The 14115-nt window shown below is 44.5% G+C and overlaps 1 pseudogene; it reads left to right on the forward strand.

Annotated features, from left to right (window-relative positions):
- The first annotated feature begins 4708 nt into the window (after positions 1 to 4708).
- LOC134381643 (receptor-type tyrosine-protein phosphatase S-like) overlaps positions 4709 to 14115 on the forward strand; it is a 139436-nt pseudogene continuing 130029 nt past the window's right edge.

Below are 14115 nucleotides of genomic sequence, written 5' to 3' on the forward strand. Positions count from 1 at the left end.
CAGAGCAATAGCTCTTCTAGTCCCACTAGCATATTAAACTTCTGACTCTCCAACCCTCTGAGTGTCTGCCACTTCCCTGCCAAATCTGATTCTACAACAATAAGAGACTCAAGCTGCTTTGAGACCAGAACAGAGTGCTGGTTTCATAGATGGCGTGCTTTTCCACACAGATTGCTTAGCCCTCTTTGATTGCAAATGGCAAAAACCCATCATGAGAAGGTATTTATTGTGAGGGTAGAAGCATGTCTCTTGGAAACCAGGGTCAGAAAGATGGCTGGACCCCTGGAACAACTGGAATTAGGTTCTTGAAAACTCTAATTCCCCACATTCATTTCTGAACAGCTTTATCAACATGACAGAAAAAGTGGCTGCTGAAATCTCTCAGAGCTTCAGCCACTTAGAAAGAGAAAGAGAATGAGATTTTTTCAGTCCCAAGTCCAAAACTCCAAGAGAAGGAGCTTGTTAGCCCTGCTTGAGTTAGGGTCTCATTCCTGGGAATCACCTGTGTCAGAGAAGGGTAGCACTGGGCTCATAGTGAACCCTACAGTGCCATGGAGATGGACAGAAGGGGCAGCTCTCCTAGGAGAGTTGAAGAAACACAATTTCCTTTGGGGATCTTCAGTGATAGATAGATTACTAGGTAAAAGATCCCATAAGTGTCCATTATACAAGAGATTTTGTGTATGTGAAAATTGATGAAAACTAGGTCAGTTAATTAAATTAATGACCAGCCTAAACAACCAAAAAGCAAGAAAACACTGAATCTGAGGGAATGTCAGAAAATCAAGAAAATCCAATGAATAATGAACAAAGATTGGTATTGTATTTTTCTCTTAGCCATTATTTGGGTAAGCCATTTCAGGAAAGTGTTGGTCCCTGTGCCTTCTGTAATTAAATGGTGTGCTAAACCCCACGACTGGATTTTTCCAGTGAAGTAAAATACTTCTGTACATTCACATTCACATAGCAAATGCTCTTTTAACCCCTCCCCCACCCTCTGCCCAATTCCCAATTTGTTGTGAGCCATCGGAGGGCCTTGGGGGCAATGGGTATATAATGACACATGGTTAATGAGGACACTCCTGGCTTATTCTTGACAAGGTTTTCCAGAGAAACAGAACCAATAAGATGTGTATATATACAGAGAGAGATATTTATTTTAAGCAATTGGCTCACGTGATTGTTGAGGCTTGATAAATCCAAAATCTGCAGTGTAGGCCAGCAGGCTTGAGACTCGGGGAGGAGCTGCAGTTCATATCTGAAGGTGGTCTGCTGGCAGAATCCTTTGTCCTTTGGGGATGGCAGTCTTTGTTCTATTAAAGCCTTCAACTGATTAGATGAGATGCACCCATTATAAAGGGTAATCTGTTTTACCGAAAGTCTGCTAATTTAAATGTTAATCTCATCCAAAAAACCACCTGTACAGAAACATCCAGAATAATGTTTGAACAAATACCTTGGCATCGTGGCCTAAGTTGACATGTAAAATTAACCATCGCAAAGGGGCAGTTTTAGTCTATCAGTCAAGACATAGAATGGAACTGGAAAGCAGAAGTTCATGAACATGGTCTCATAGCAGCCCGAGAAGCAGGAGTAGTGGTTCCTCCGACTTCTGGTGCTGGAAATATTGATAGTTATACTGAAAGAAGTAAAGAGTCTGTGGGAGAGAGTCAGGTGGGGAAAGAAGAATCTCCTAATGACTGCAGTGGGGACACTTCCCAACATGGCAGTGGGTTCTCACAGTGGTTTTGGAGCAGAGTGACCATGTGGGTACACTGGAGAAACAACAGAAGCCTGAGAGGCAGGAGTGACAGTGGTGCAGAGAAGCATCCTCTTCCTGCCTGGGGCACAATGTGGTACCAGCCTCTTACAGCTCCTCCTTGTGGTATGTTCCGTGTCTGGGCGGGGGCGTCTGCAGGTGGAACAGGGACACACAGGCAGACTGTGGCTGTGCAGCAGTGTGCCAGGAGAACGTCTGCAATGATTCTCAGAGGCTATGTGAAAACATAAAAAGTATAAGACAACCTAGGGATGCTCCACGCCCAGGGCTAGATGGACACATGTAGGGAGGCCAACAATTCAGTACTCTTGCAAACCAATATTTGAGTGAAATGATTGTCCAACTATTTTTGTTATTGTTGTTGGCATAAGGAGAAACTGACTTTTCATGAAAATTACACAGCCTAATTTATTACATTTGCTGCCATCCTGTCCTCTTCTTAAGAACAAAACTATTTGCATAAGACCATAAGTAAACAATCTGGTGTTGGCTGAGGATTTTTGGTTGGGAGTGGAGGAGGGATAAAAGAAGGTGGTTTCTCCTGCTTTCTCAGAAGACAGTTGCTTATTGAATACTAACAACAATTGTGTTTCTTCTCTCAAGTCTCTCTCTGTGATCTTGGTTGCCTGTCTTTTTTTTTTTTTTTTTTTTCTCTGTGATTAACCTTTTTGCCTCCTGCCTGGTCTTTTCTGAATATTCGCCCCCTCCCTCCATGTTTATCTTTTCCCCTTTCTTACAAAGAGCAGTTTCACACCCTTCCAGCTCATTCTTCATCCAACTTATAGACTGTGTGATTGGCTTAGTGAATGGGCTGGACTTTAGGGAATAATCCAGAAATAACTTTTTCTCCTCTCACCACTGTCTTCAAACGCTGTGGCATCTCCCTTCCCTTTCCCTTTGGTGTCAACCACAGATTCCTAACAAAGGAATAAGAAAGCTGGATTCCCTCAGCAATGGTGCAGATCTGTCATGACCATAAAAAATGAGTGTGAACAGAGAAACCAAGAGGAGAAGGTTGCTGAAAGCCACTCAGAAATGAGATGAGTAGGGTATGCAAAAGACAAAACTCCTTCTGAGAGTTTTGTACTGATAGGTGACTCATCAGATGAAATACCTATAAAACTGGGCACTAGTTGCCCAGCTCCAGTTTCCACAGGGTTCAAGATTCATATGCTTCTTTACTAATGAGGATGACGTTTACTTACCACATGAGGTAATGATTTTTGATTTGGAAAAAACTGCTTTAATCACTTACATTGCTTAGATTTTAATTTCCTTCTCTTTATGTAACATCTTACTTCCCCCACATTCATGGATTTCAGGCCGCTTTCTTGGGATTAATGAACGAAGACAGGAGCTTGATGGTAAATATTGATGCCTGCAGATCTCTGAGCAGAGCCTTCTCTCTGACATGGATTCAGAAAACAGGATGGGCACTAATCGTGACCACAAGCCGACTGCCTGAATCAGTAGTTCAGCATGAGAAATGAGAACAAGAGCTACCTTTAAAAAGTGTCTTAGCACATTCCTGCTCTTCCCCATCCTTCATTTATTTGGTAGCTCTTATATTCTCATGAGCTTGTTCAAGTGAGAGAAGGCCTTTGCCAGCTTCTGTCTCAGGAGAGGTCTGGGGTGGGGCAAAAATTGATTCTTGTGTAATAACAATACCAGCCAAACAATGTGATTTTGGAGATTACAGTTAAAATTATTTCATTAAGAGTGTTATATAAATGTCACTGGATTTAATTTTAATTTTCTGAGCTACTGGTTTATAAGACTTAGGACTATTAATGTAATTGAGAGCTTATGTAATTGAGTGCATATAATAACAACTTTAGGTTATTACTCAGAAATTATTGCTCAGAATTATTATTCACTTTAGAATAAGTGAGGATTTTATGTCTATATATCTGTGTCTTTCCTAACTATGAGTAGCTTAGATGCACGAGTTTATTCAGAGGCATAGTGTAATTTTAGTCCCACCATTTGTAAAAAACAAAGAGACTCGAAAAGCTTTGCAAATAAAAAGTTGTAGTTGTGAAGTTTTAAAAAGACTGACTTCAAAATGGAAATACCTTTTATTTCCCTCTCATTAGAACAACTTAAAATCTCATAAAAATGTCAAGTAATATAGACAAAGAAAATGTTAACAGTTACCTATAATTCTCTGGCCAAGGGATTACTTTTATTAACATACAAATATATGGAATACTGTATATAAATAAATCACAGACATATTTCTATTTTAATAAACATAAACCCCACATTATTATTTTCTGTAATTCAGTTTGAAATAATTTCAAACTTAAAGAACACTATATCTGCTCCAGGCCAATTTCCGTCTATTAACATTTTATCACATTTACTCCTTCATCCTCTCTCTCTTGTTCTCTCTCTGTGCATGTGTATATAATCTCCATCATTAGTCTTTTCCTGAAACATTTGTGGGAAAGGTGTAAACATGGTGCCCCATCGTCTCTAAATTCTCCAGTGTGTATTTCCCACCCACCCCCCAAAAAAGACACTTCTTTATGTTTCCACCATACAACCTTCCCAATCAGAGAATTAATATTGAGGCCGGCGTGAGGGGAGTACAAGCCACTGGCACTCGGGCTCTGCTCAGATCCCGTGCAACAGCCAGGACGTGAAGGGTGCAGAGCCGGGGGAGCCCAGCCCAGCCAGCCTCCAGACGTTGCTCCGTTTGATGCTCGGCTCGAGGCCTCTCTGTGAGGGACCGGTTGAGGTTGGAAGTCGCTACCAAGCATGGTGCCCACCTGGGGCCCTGGCATGGCCTCTGTTGTTGGTCCCATGGGTCTCCCGTGGCCCTGCTGGTCAGAGGCTGCACAGGAGAAGAGTCCCCCAGGCTTATTAAAGAACCCAAGGACCAGATCAGTATTACAGTGTTTTCACCTTTGAAATCATGTGCCTCATTACTCCATGTACGTGGCCATGTCCAGTCATCGAGACAGTGGCCCAGATCAAGGTTAAATCTCTCCCCAAAGCCCCTAGGACTCCCGTGGTGACAGAGAACACAGTCACCAGCATCACCATCACGTGGGACTTGGGCAGTCCGGACTCTACGTCCAATACGTGATCAAATATAAATCTGAGAGCTAGGATGAGCCACATCAGATTAAGGAGGACATGAGCACCATGCGCTACATGGCTGAGGTCTGAGCCCCAACTCCGAGTACGAGGTCTGGGTGTCGGCGTTAACTCCATCGGCCAGCCCAGTCGGTGGTCATTTGCACAGGCGAGCAGGTACCAGCCAGCGCTCCCCGGAATGTGCAAGCCGTCATGCTGAGCGCCACTGTCATGACCGTCCAGTGGGAGGGGCTGGTGGAGCCCACCAGCTTGACCCTCTACTAGGCCACGGAGCCCGAGCACCCCGTGGCAACTGGCAGAAGCACAACATGGACAACAGTGTGGCAGCCCGCTGGAGGACGAGATCTACCCCGCGCGTGTGCTGGACTTCACCTCTACGGGCGACGGGCCCGGAGGGACCCCATCCAAGGCAAGATGCAGCAGGGAGGGCACGGCCAGCTCGTGAACCTGCAGGCCGAGCCAAGTGGGAGACGAGCATCTCTCGTGGAGCCCCCACCCCCGACCCCCGCGGCAGCAGAACGACTACGAGCTCCTCTTCTGGGAAGGCGGCCACGGCAGAGAGGTGGGGAGGCCCTGCAACCTACGACCAACTTTGTGGTGGGCGACCTCAAGCCCAATACCGATCGATCGGGCCTTCCTCCTGGCGACCTGCTCGCGGCAGGGTCTGGGCATCTTCACCTGGATGGCGCGGCGGCCCACAGCACAGTCCGAACCGTGAGCGCGCGCTCCGGGGACGTTTTGTTCAGCAGCCGCCTGTCACCGCCGGAAACGCACAGCTGCGCCCTGGCGTGCCACGGCGTCCTCGACCGCCCACTACCCTCCACTGGGCTAGGAGGACCCGGAACTGAAGGGGGTGAGCAGAATCCCCACACCACTCCGATCCTGCTGCAGGCACTGGAGAAATGGACCCGAGCACCGCATCACAACTGTCGCTCACACAGAGGTGGGAACAGAACCCCAGCGCTCGCCGGCGCCCATCCGCACCAGGACGGTGTGGGCAGAAAGGGCAGGCACCAGGCACCGTGTGCAGCGGCGCCCCCGCGCCCGGCCGCAGCCAGGCCAGACCCGCTGCCCGGGTCCACTACGTACGCATGGAGCGGGCCGGGGCCCACGGGCCGCCGCGCATCGAGGACATCATGCCGGCGGGGCCTAGGAGACGATCATCCCAGACCTGCAGCCCGAGCCCGTGTAGTCCATCACAGCAGAGGCCTACACCATGAGAGGCGATGGCCCTTGCGGCAAACCCAAGGTGGCAGTGACCGAGGGAGCAGTGCTGGGCTGCCCCACCTTGTCGGTGCAGCAGCCCCCGAGGGCAGCCTGCTGGCACGGAGCCACCGGCCAGCACTGCTGAGGACCGGGTGCTGCGCTACCGCCTGCAGCTGGACCACGAGGACTAGACACCCCTGCCCACGCTGGAGTTGTCGCCTTCCGAGGACCACTACACAGCGGCGGGCCTGCACAACGGGGCCAAGCTTGTTTACAGGCTCCCGCGGCCTCCTGCGCGAGGAGGTAGCCAAGGTCCTGAGCATCCCTGAGGACACCACACCCCCGCAGCCACCGGCAGATCCTGGAGGTGGCAAGCAACGCCTCAACTGGCGCTATCCTGCCCCTCTGGCTGCCACCTGTGCCCACCAAGTGCAAGGGCGCCATTGTCAAGTACACGGTGGCCATGAGGGAGGCCGGCGCCCTGGGCCCCACCCGAGAGACCAGGCTGCATGTGGCAGCTGAGACAGGGGCCAAGAACATGCTAACGCTGCAGGGCCTCAAGCCCGACATAGTTGACGACCTCATAGTGTGAGCTCACACGTGCCAGGGCTCCTGCCCCTACAGACAACCCCCCTCCCAACCCCCCAGCCCAAGCCTGATGCAGCCTATGACCTCCATGTGTGAGCTCACAGGCGCAGGGTCGGCCCCTAAACACCTCCTCCCCCCACATATGTTCTCTTTGTGCTTGCTGTACTGCAGAAGAGCAAGCCTACATTCCCCACATTCGCAGCCACTCACTTCTCAGACCCCTTTCAGCTGGATAACCCGGATCACCTACCCATCATGGACAGTGAGAAGGGGCTTATCTGGGTGATCCTGCCAGTGCTGGCAGTCGTCTTCATCATTTGCCTCTTCACTGCGATCCTGCACTATATGAACAAACCTGACAGTAAAGGACTTGGAGCCCCGCACCAAATGCCTCCTGAACAACACCAACCTCACCCCCACCACCCCAAGGACCCCATGGAAATGGGACACATTAGCCTCCAGGCTTCAGGCATGCTCAGCCACCCGCCAATCCCTATGGCTGAGATGGCAGAGTGCAGGAGCACCTCTAGGCCAGCAGCAGCCTCAAACTCTCCCAGGAGTCGGAGTCTATTGATCCTGGACAGCAATTCACATGGGAACATTCCAATCAGGAAGGGGAGGCTGGGCATGACCTCAGGCACCAGGGATGGGAAAGAGGGTGGCTGAGAACCCACCCCAGGGAAGTGGCAGGAGATGGGCCCTCCTGTGGGCTAAGGCTCCACACCATCAGTAGATACCCCATTGTCTCATTGGCCTTCATTTTTAAAACTCAGATCCAAAGATAAAATGAAGAATTTCCAGATGACAGCCACAAGCATTAAACCCCATGCACGGAGGCCCCAGTGAGACTGCACAGGTGGCATGCTCATGAAGCTGACCCTGGCTGGAAATGAATGAACATTGGGCTGTCTAGCCCAGCCACCAGCTGTTCCTTTTCTTGTGCTGAGTTCTTTCCTGCTTCCGCCTTTGGTTTTGAAGCATTATTCTCATCTTAAAACACAGTGTTCTTTTTGGTGTCAGAAATTAGCTTTAATGATTCCACATGTCTGAAATCTTCCATAGAAAAAGAATAAATGTACTGTTAATTTTGAGTGATAGCACAGCAATAGTCTTAATTTAAACAACAAAAAATACTGTTGCTTTGACTAACTGGGGTGGGTTAAATTTTGCCTCCGTTCCCCACCCTTTATTTTGATCATCAAAGGCACTATTTAATTCTTCAAGGGACTTCTTGTAACATACTAGTTTTCATGGTTTATTTTAAGTGTAAAATTAGAATCTCATACTAGTTTGCGAGTCTGGGTCTGATGAATGAGAATATTGTAGGTTGGAGTTCTACTTGGAAAAATACATTTTAAACTCTCAAAGAGGTTGATATGATTTTTTGGTTTGTTATTTTTATTTTTCAAGATTTTTGATAAACAGTGGAGTTCAAAACCAAATAATCCTACTAAAAATACTTTGGGCTAATATTGACTAGGTCCTATAAAGCCTCTCTTCCAGAAACCTGAATGATATTATTTCTCACGTGGGCAATCAAAACAGGACCTTGAAATGATACCTTCTCATGGCACAGCTGGCACACTTTATTTCCTGGCTCCAAAGAAAAGTATAATCTTAACATGTGTCCAATACATCTTAAAATACACTCTGACTCATCTCCCAATCTCCAGGCCCCGTATTCTTGCTGTAAATTTGATATCTAAATACACACGTTGGAGCCTCAGGGGATGTGAACTGCTTAGAGCTGAACCCTACTTATGGTAGGTATGCAATCTTCACTTGTTTTCCTTATCTTTCTGTGGGATTTCTGGCTCATCTGGCAAAACTGGGCTGGAAGTGCTGGAAGAAGTCAGTAGCTCAGGCAATGTAAAAGGGGAGAGAGGCCTGTGAAGAGGGAGGGGACACCTTGAGGGACAGCAGAATAGACGTGAAGCATGTGCAACTGGGTAGAGCAGTTTTCTGTGTTCTTACTCCAGTCTAGAAGGCATTCTGTAGTGCTCCCAGGCTCCACTTGCTCAAACATCACAAAGGACACTTTATTTCACCTGAGGAGTGCTTGGAGGGGAGGCGGTCACTGACATGATGTGGTGTTGGGAGGTCATGGTGATAGGTGGACAAAGGGGGTTTCCAAAAGGTTGGCTGTTGCCCTGATTCAGTGGCGTGCTGGAGAAGTCTTGTTTTGGTCTAAGACAGCTGATAGTTAAATATGGTAGTCCTTCATTATCCACAGCTTCGTTTTCTGTGATTTCAGTTACCTTCAGTCAACCATGGTCCAATATTAAATGGAAAATTCTGGAAGTAAATAATTCATGAATTTTGAATTGCACACCATTCTGAGTAGCATGATGAAGACCTGTGCCATTCTCCTGTGTCCCACCAACGGTCAGGAGTTATCCTTTTGTCCGTCATATCCACGGCTGTCTACACTAGCCACCTGTCAACCACCTAGTAGCCATCTCATTATCATATAGACTGTCGCAATATCACAAGGCTTATGTTTAAGTAACCCTTATTTACTTAATAATGTCCTCAAAGCACAAGAGTAGGGATGCCAGCATATTGTTATGATTGTTCTATTTTATTAGTTATTGTTGTTAATCTCTTACTGTGCCTAATTTATAAACTAAACTTTATCATAGGTATGTATGGGAAAAAACATAGTATACATAGGGTTCAGTATTATCTCCAGTTTCAGGCATCCACTGGAGATCTTGGAATGTATCCCCCATGGATAAGGGGGTACTACTGTATATTGGTAGCTTGAAACTGGCAATGGAAATCAGTATACACTACAAATCAAGTATCTCTCACCCCAAAGAACTGGTTTACCAGGAGGCCATTGTCTGATTAAGCTTATTTAACTGTCTAGAAATGTTCTCTGGCTCCCTCTGATTACCTGTGATGCTTCCTTTTTGACACTCTTGTGACCCTTATCTCTATTTATCATTGTTATTTACATACCTGCCTCAATTCCTGGCCATAGTGACCACAATGTCGAGCATATAGCAGACACTTAACAAATGTCCCTTGTATCAATGGACACATAAAATGCATATTTTTCACATTCACATTAAAACTAAGGAAAGATAGATCTTTACTAGCAGCATTTTTTCATTCCTTTATTCATTTATATAACATTTAGTGCACTCCTATTATGTAATTATACTCAGCCTGGGGATTTACCAAATAGTAAGCATGCTCTTTTTCTTCAAGCTCACAATTTACTAGAGAAGACATATGTTGCTTTCTCTTTGTATGTCTCTAATCTGTTTCTGTGTATTTTTCTTTTAATGTTTGCATTAGTTGGTTTGCTAAGTTATGATGCAACTCTAATACATAAAAGTTTATCAGTAGAAGAAGGGCTGATGGGCCACATACCAAAGCATTAACAGTTTACTTCTGAGGGAAAAGAGGTGGAAATAGACTAGGGGAACACACTATTTTTTTATTGTCTGATTTATATTGTTTAAATTTTTGAGTATGTATTATTTTATACTTAAAATATCTAAAAGGAAATTTTAAAACTTGGTATGGCTAATACAAATTTAAGGAATTTGTTAAGTAATGTGTAAAGCACCATGAGACAACAGTGTGAGCAGAGTTTGGATTTGACTCTGTAAATAATGAGGATCACAAGGAGATTTTTAACTTGAAGAGTGATATGATTCAATCTGTATTTTCAAAAAATAAAAGACAGGATTATTGAGAACTATAGGTGACTCTGAGAAGTAGACTGAGCTTAATGAATTATTGTTTGGTCTTCATTATATAACAACAGTGTTTCTCTGCCTAGTTATGGTTGGAAATAACTCGCACTGGAAGTCCCTGGGGTGTGGCACTCAAGCCTCTACATGGCTAGAAAAGCAGACAGTCCAGACTCCTTTCAGCTCTAATGTCATCCCCATCTGTATCCTGGCATCAATTAAGTGTTCACAGGTGTTGACAGGAGGAAACTGAGTCTGGTTCTGAGTCATACAGGTTGACAATGGTGGTGAAGGGAAGAAAACTCCTAGTAGAGGCGGGTGTTGCTGGAAATACAGAGATGGAAGTTCCCTGTTCCTAGAGGAGTCAAGGGTGTCAGGGTAGACTCTGGAAGTTGTCATTTGAGGGTTGTCTGGGTTGTTCTCAGTGGCATTGGCTTCCAGCCAACTGACCTGGGCTCTTCGACTTATAAGGATGTTAATTCCTTCACCTGGTGACTTTCATATGGTGCTAATCTCCCCTAGGGCAGGGTCAGGCAACATAGCTATGTGAATGGAAGGTGGGTGAGAGTCCAATAAGGTACCAACCATTAAATTTGAAGCACCTCATGTGGGGTGAGGTGACCCAGAAACACTTCAAGTCCCTCCAGCAGAATAAGAGGCAGGCAGGGAGGCCAAGCACCATTTGAGTATTGATCTGACTCCAGAATATCGGGGCTCTTGTTGGTAAACACTACAGGCTGTCCAGGAACACGGCAGTAGGGCTGGGCGAAACCCTCTGCTTTGACCGAGTTTTTTCCCGACCTCAGCAGTTCTTTGAAGGAAGGTCGCTTCCTGTCGTTGCTCAGTTGAGGTAGCTTTAGACCATAATAGTTGTGAGGCCCTCGTTGTTACCATTCATGGAGATAGTTTATTTTATTATATACCCAGCCAGTTCCTAGGACAGGCGTTCCCAGGAAGGACGGGTCAAGACCAGTTCCAGCATCTGTCACATCACAAAAATTCAACAACTATCTCATTTTCTGTTTCCGACTCATATCCAGGGCCAGACTACTGGCCCCATCTCTTTTTATCTTCTTGGTAACTTTATTTTAGACATTTTGCTTTTCTTTCTGGGCTTCTGGGCAAGTTGATCAACTTCCCACCAGAGAGTGAGCAGTATTTCCCAGGTCAGTGTAAAAAACTGAGAAATAAAAGGGTCTCGTTAAACCATAATTCTAGCTCATCGGAGTTTACTTACCCATATTTACATCACTCCTGTGACTCTTTGAAGGACAGAAAGTAAGCTTCTCCAGAATAAGAAAAAAGCAAACAGATCTGTACTTAGTAAAATGTTGCCTAAGATTTGTGTATCACTGAAGTGTACTGTCCCTTCCTGACACCTAATTCAGTGGGGCCAAAAAAGCCGTTTTCCACCTTTGGGTGCTTTCCCCCCTCTGAATGTTCTGCTCTGCGGCCAGTCTATAAGGCCTGTTTCTAATCACTTTTCCAATTTTTCAAGGTCCTTCAGGATTTTGAGCAGCAGTTATTTCTTTTCTCCTCACAAAGAGACCTGCTTTAAGTTGTCTATGACTGGAACAGATTCAGTTATTTAATTATAATGCTGAAGGAATGTGGAGATGTAAATATAGTTGTCGGGTAACAAATTCTGCTTTCTGAAATTCCCAGGATGGAATTTCCAGCCATAAGTAAGGGTGCCATTTGGCATTTGTGGACGGGGAGTCTGACTAACAAGCTCCCTCTCAGGAGCCAAGAGTGCCGGTCACCTGGCACTGGTTACGAGCAGTTGTTTGTCTGGGCCCCACCGGCAACGTGTCGCAAACTTCTCTTCAGAATTCCCCCAGCTAAGAGAAGACGTGAGTCAGAATGTTGGGAACTTCATAGGCAGGCCCCTTGATTTTGAGAGAAATTAGTCTGGCTCACGAATCATAAAAATAAATAAATGCTGTATATGTAGGAAGTGGTACAGGCATGTATGGGTGTGGAGAGATTGAAATGGATACAAATATACATACATTAACTCCCTATTCACCAAAGAGACCCCTAAAGATGGTGGCTTCCGAGACAAATGAGTGACAAGGATCAGAGTTAGTTTGAAATGTTTAACGTTTTCTGTAAGCCTGAAGATGCAGTATAAATCACAACCCAGCGGACTAACAAATTAAGCAGGGTTGACTGATGGTAAAATAAAAAACTATGCAACATAGGGAAAGATTCAATGATTGTTAAGAACCTGATCAATTCTAACATGTAGGAGTACTCAAAATAATTTCAGAATAATGGAGTTTATTATTACTAATAATGTTGAAAACAAGAAGAGAGAGTTAGACTGTGTTATTTAAAATACATATATTTTGTACTTAAAATGTGTATTTTTCACATCCATTGTTTCTTGTATCATTACGACCTTTTTTTAAAACATGTTGCCATGAATTTATTTCTCATTCCTGATGACAGACGAAACATGTTCATTATGAATAATTCAAAAGATATAAGAAGAGATCGTTAAAAGCAAAATTCACAGGAAAATCCCAACTGAGATTATTATTGTTAAGAATTTTGTCAATATCCCTGCAGATGCTTCTATGCATATCTATAGTAGATATCAGTATAATAATTTTGCATTTGCTACAAGGTTAAAACATTGAAGTGTATGTGTAGTCCATCTCTTTTCCTCCTACTCCCTGGGAAGCAAATTTTGTCCACTTAACATTTTCTTCTTTCCCCACCTTATTATTCACATTGTCGTAATCAATGAAGAAAGAGCCAAAAGAAAAAGAAAAAGGAACAAAAGAGTGGCTGAGCAATTTGGATATCATTGTGAAGTTTTTGGTTAAGAGTGGAAAAAGGTGTTGGGCAGAGAAAGCCTTAGGAGCTATTACAATGTGAGAGTTAGAGAACACAATGAAAGAGATGAGATACAGAGGATACTTCAAGATGTGGCACTGTGGGTTAGCAATTGTACATTCTTAAATGTTTTCTAGAAATTGAGAGCAAAGACTGAAATTGCTTAGTAATGCCTTTCAGTTGCTGGGCTGTTTCTGTGAATGTGACACTGTTCTGAGATTGGGCCACAGCGGGATCTGGGATTTATCTGATTTACACATAAATGGGATTGTATGAACCACACTGCTCTGAAATTCCTTTTGTCTCAAAAATATGTCATGGAGCTTCTACTCAATTCAACAAATATAATCTACATGATTCTTTTTATAGATGCATAGATTCTCTTATATGAATACCCTATATTGTTTTTAACTAGTCCCATGTTGGTGGATGTTTTAGTGGCTTCTAACTGTATTAATATCTTTGTATATATTTTCATGCTTATATAATGATCTCATTGGACTAGATTCTTAGATATAGAATTTTCTATATTGAATGGTATGTACATTTAAAATTTTATTGCATAATACCAACAAAATTCACAATCATTTATATTCCTACCATTGGATATAAAAGTCCCGCGTCTGCACAATCTCATCCTTATCATTTCTTATTAGTTGGTGAGGATCACCACAGTTTTGACAACATATCTACAAGCATATATATGAAAAAACTGAAACCCAGAGAGACTGAGAGACTCTCATCTAAGGCGTTAAAACACATAGTTCTAGTGTTTTGGCCTCTCTCTCCAGAGGTGTCATATGCCTGGAAGAGTCAGATGACAGTATGTCTGTCAGGCCACACAGAAGCTAATGCAGCCCAGTGGGGAAAAGAAGACACTTAAAA

Source organism: Cynocephalus volans, chromosome 7 (assembly GCF_027409185.1).
Source record: "Cynocephalus volans isolate mCynVol1 chromosome 7, mCynVol1.pri, whole genome shotgun sequence".
Classification (NCBI taxonomy): Eukaryota; Metazoa; Chordata; class Mammalia; order Dermoptera; family Cynocephalidae; genus Cynocephalus; species Cynocephalus volans.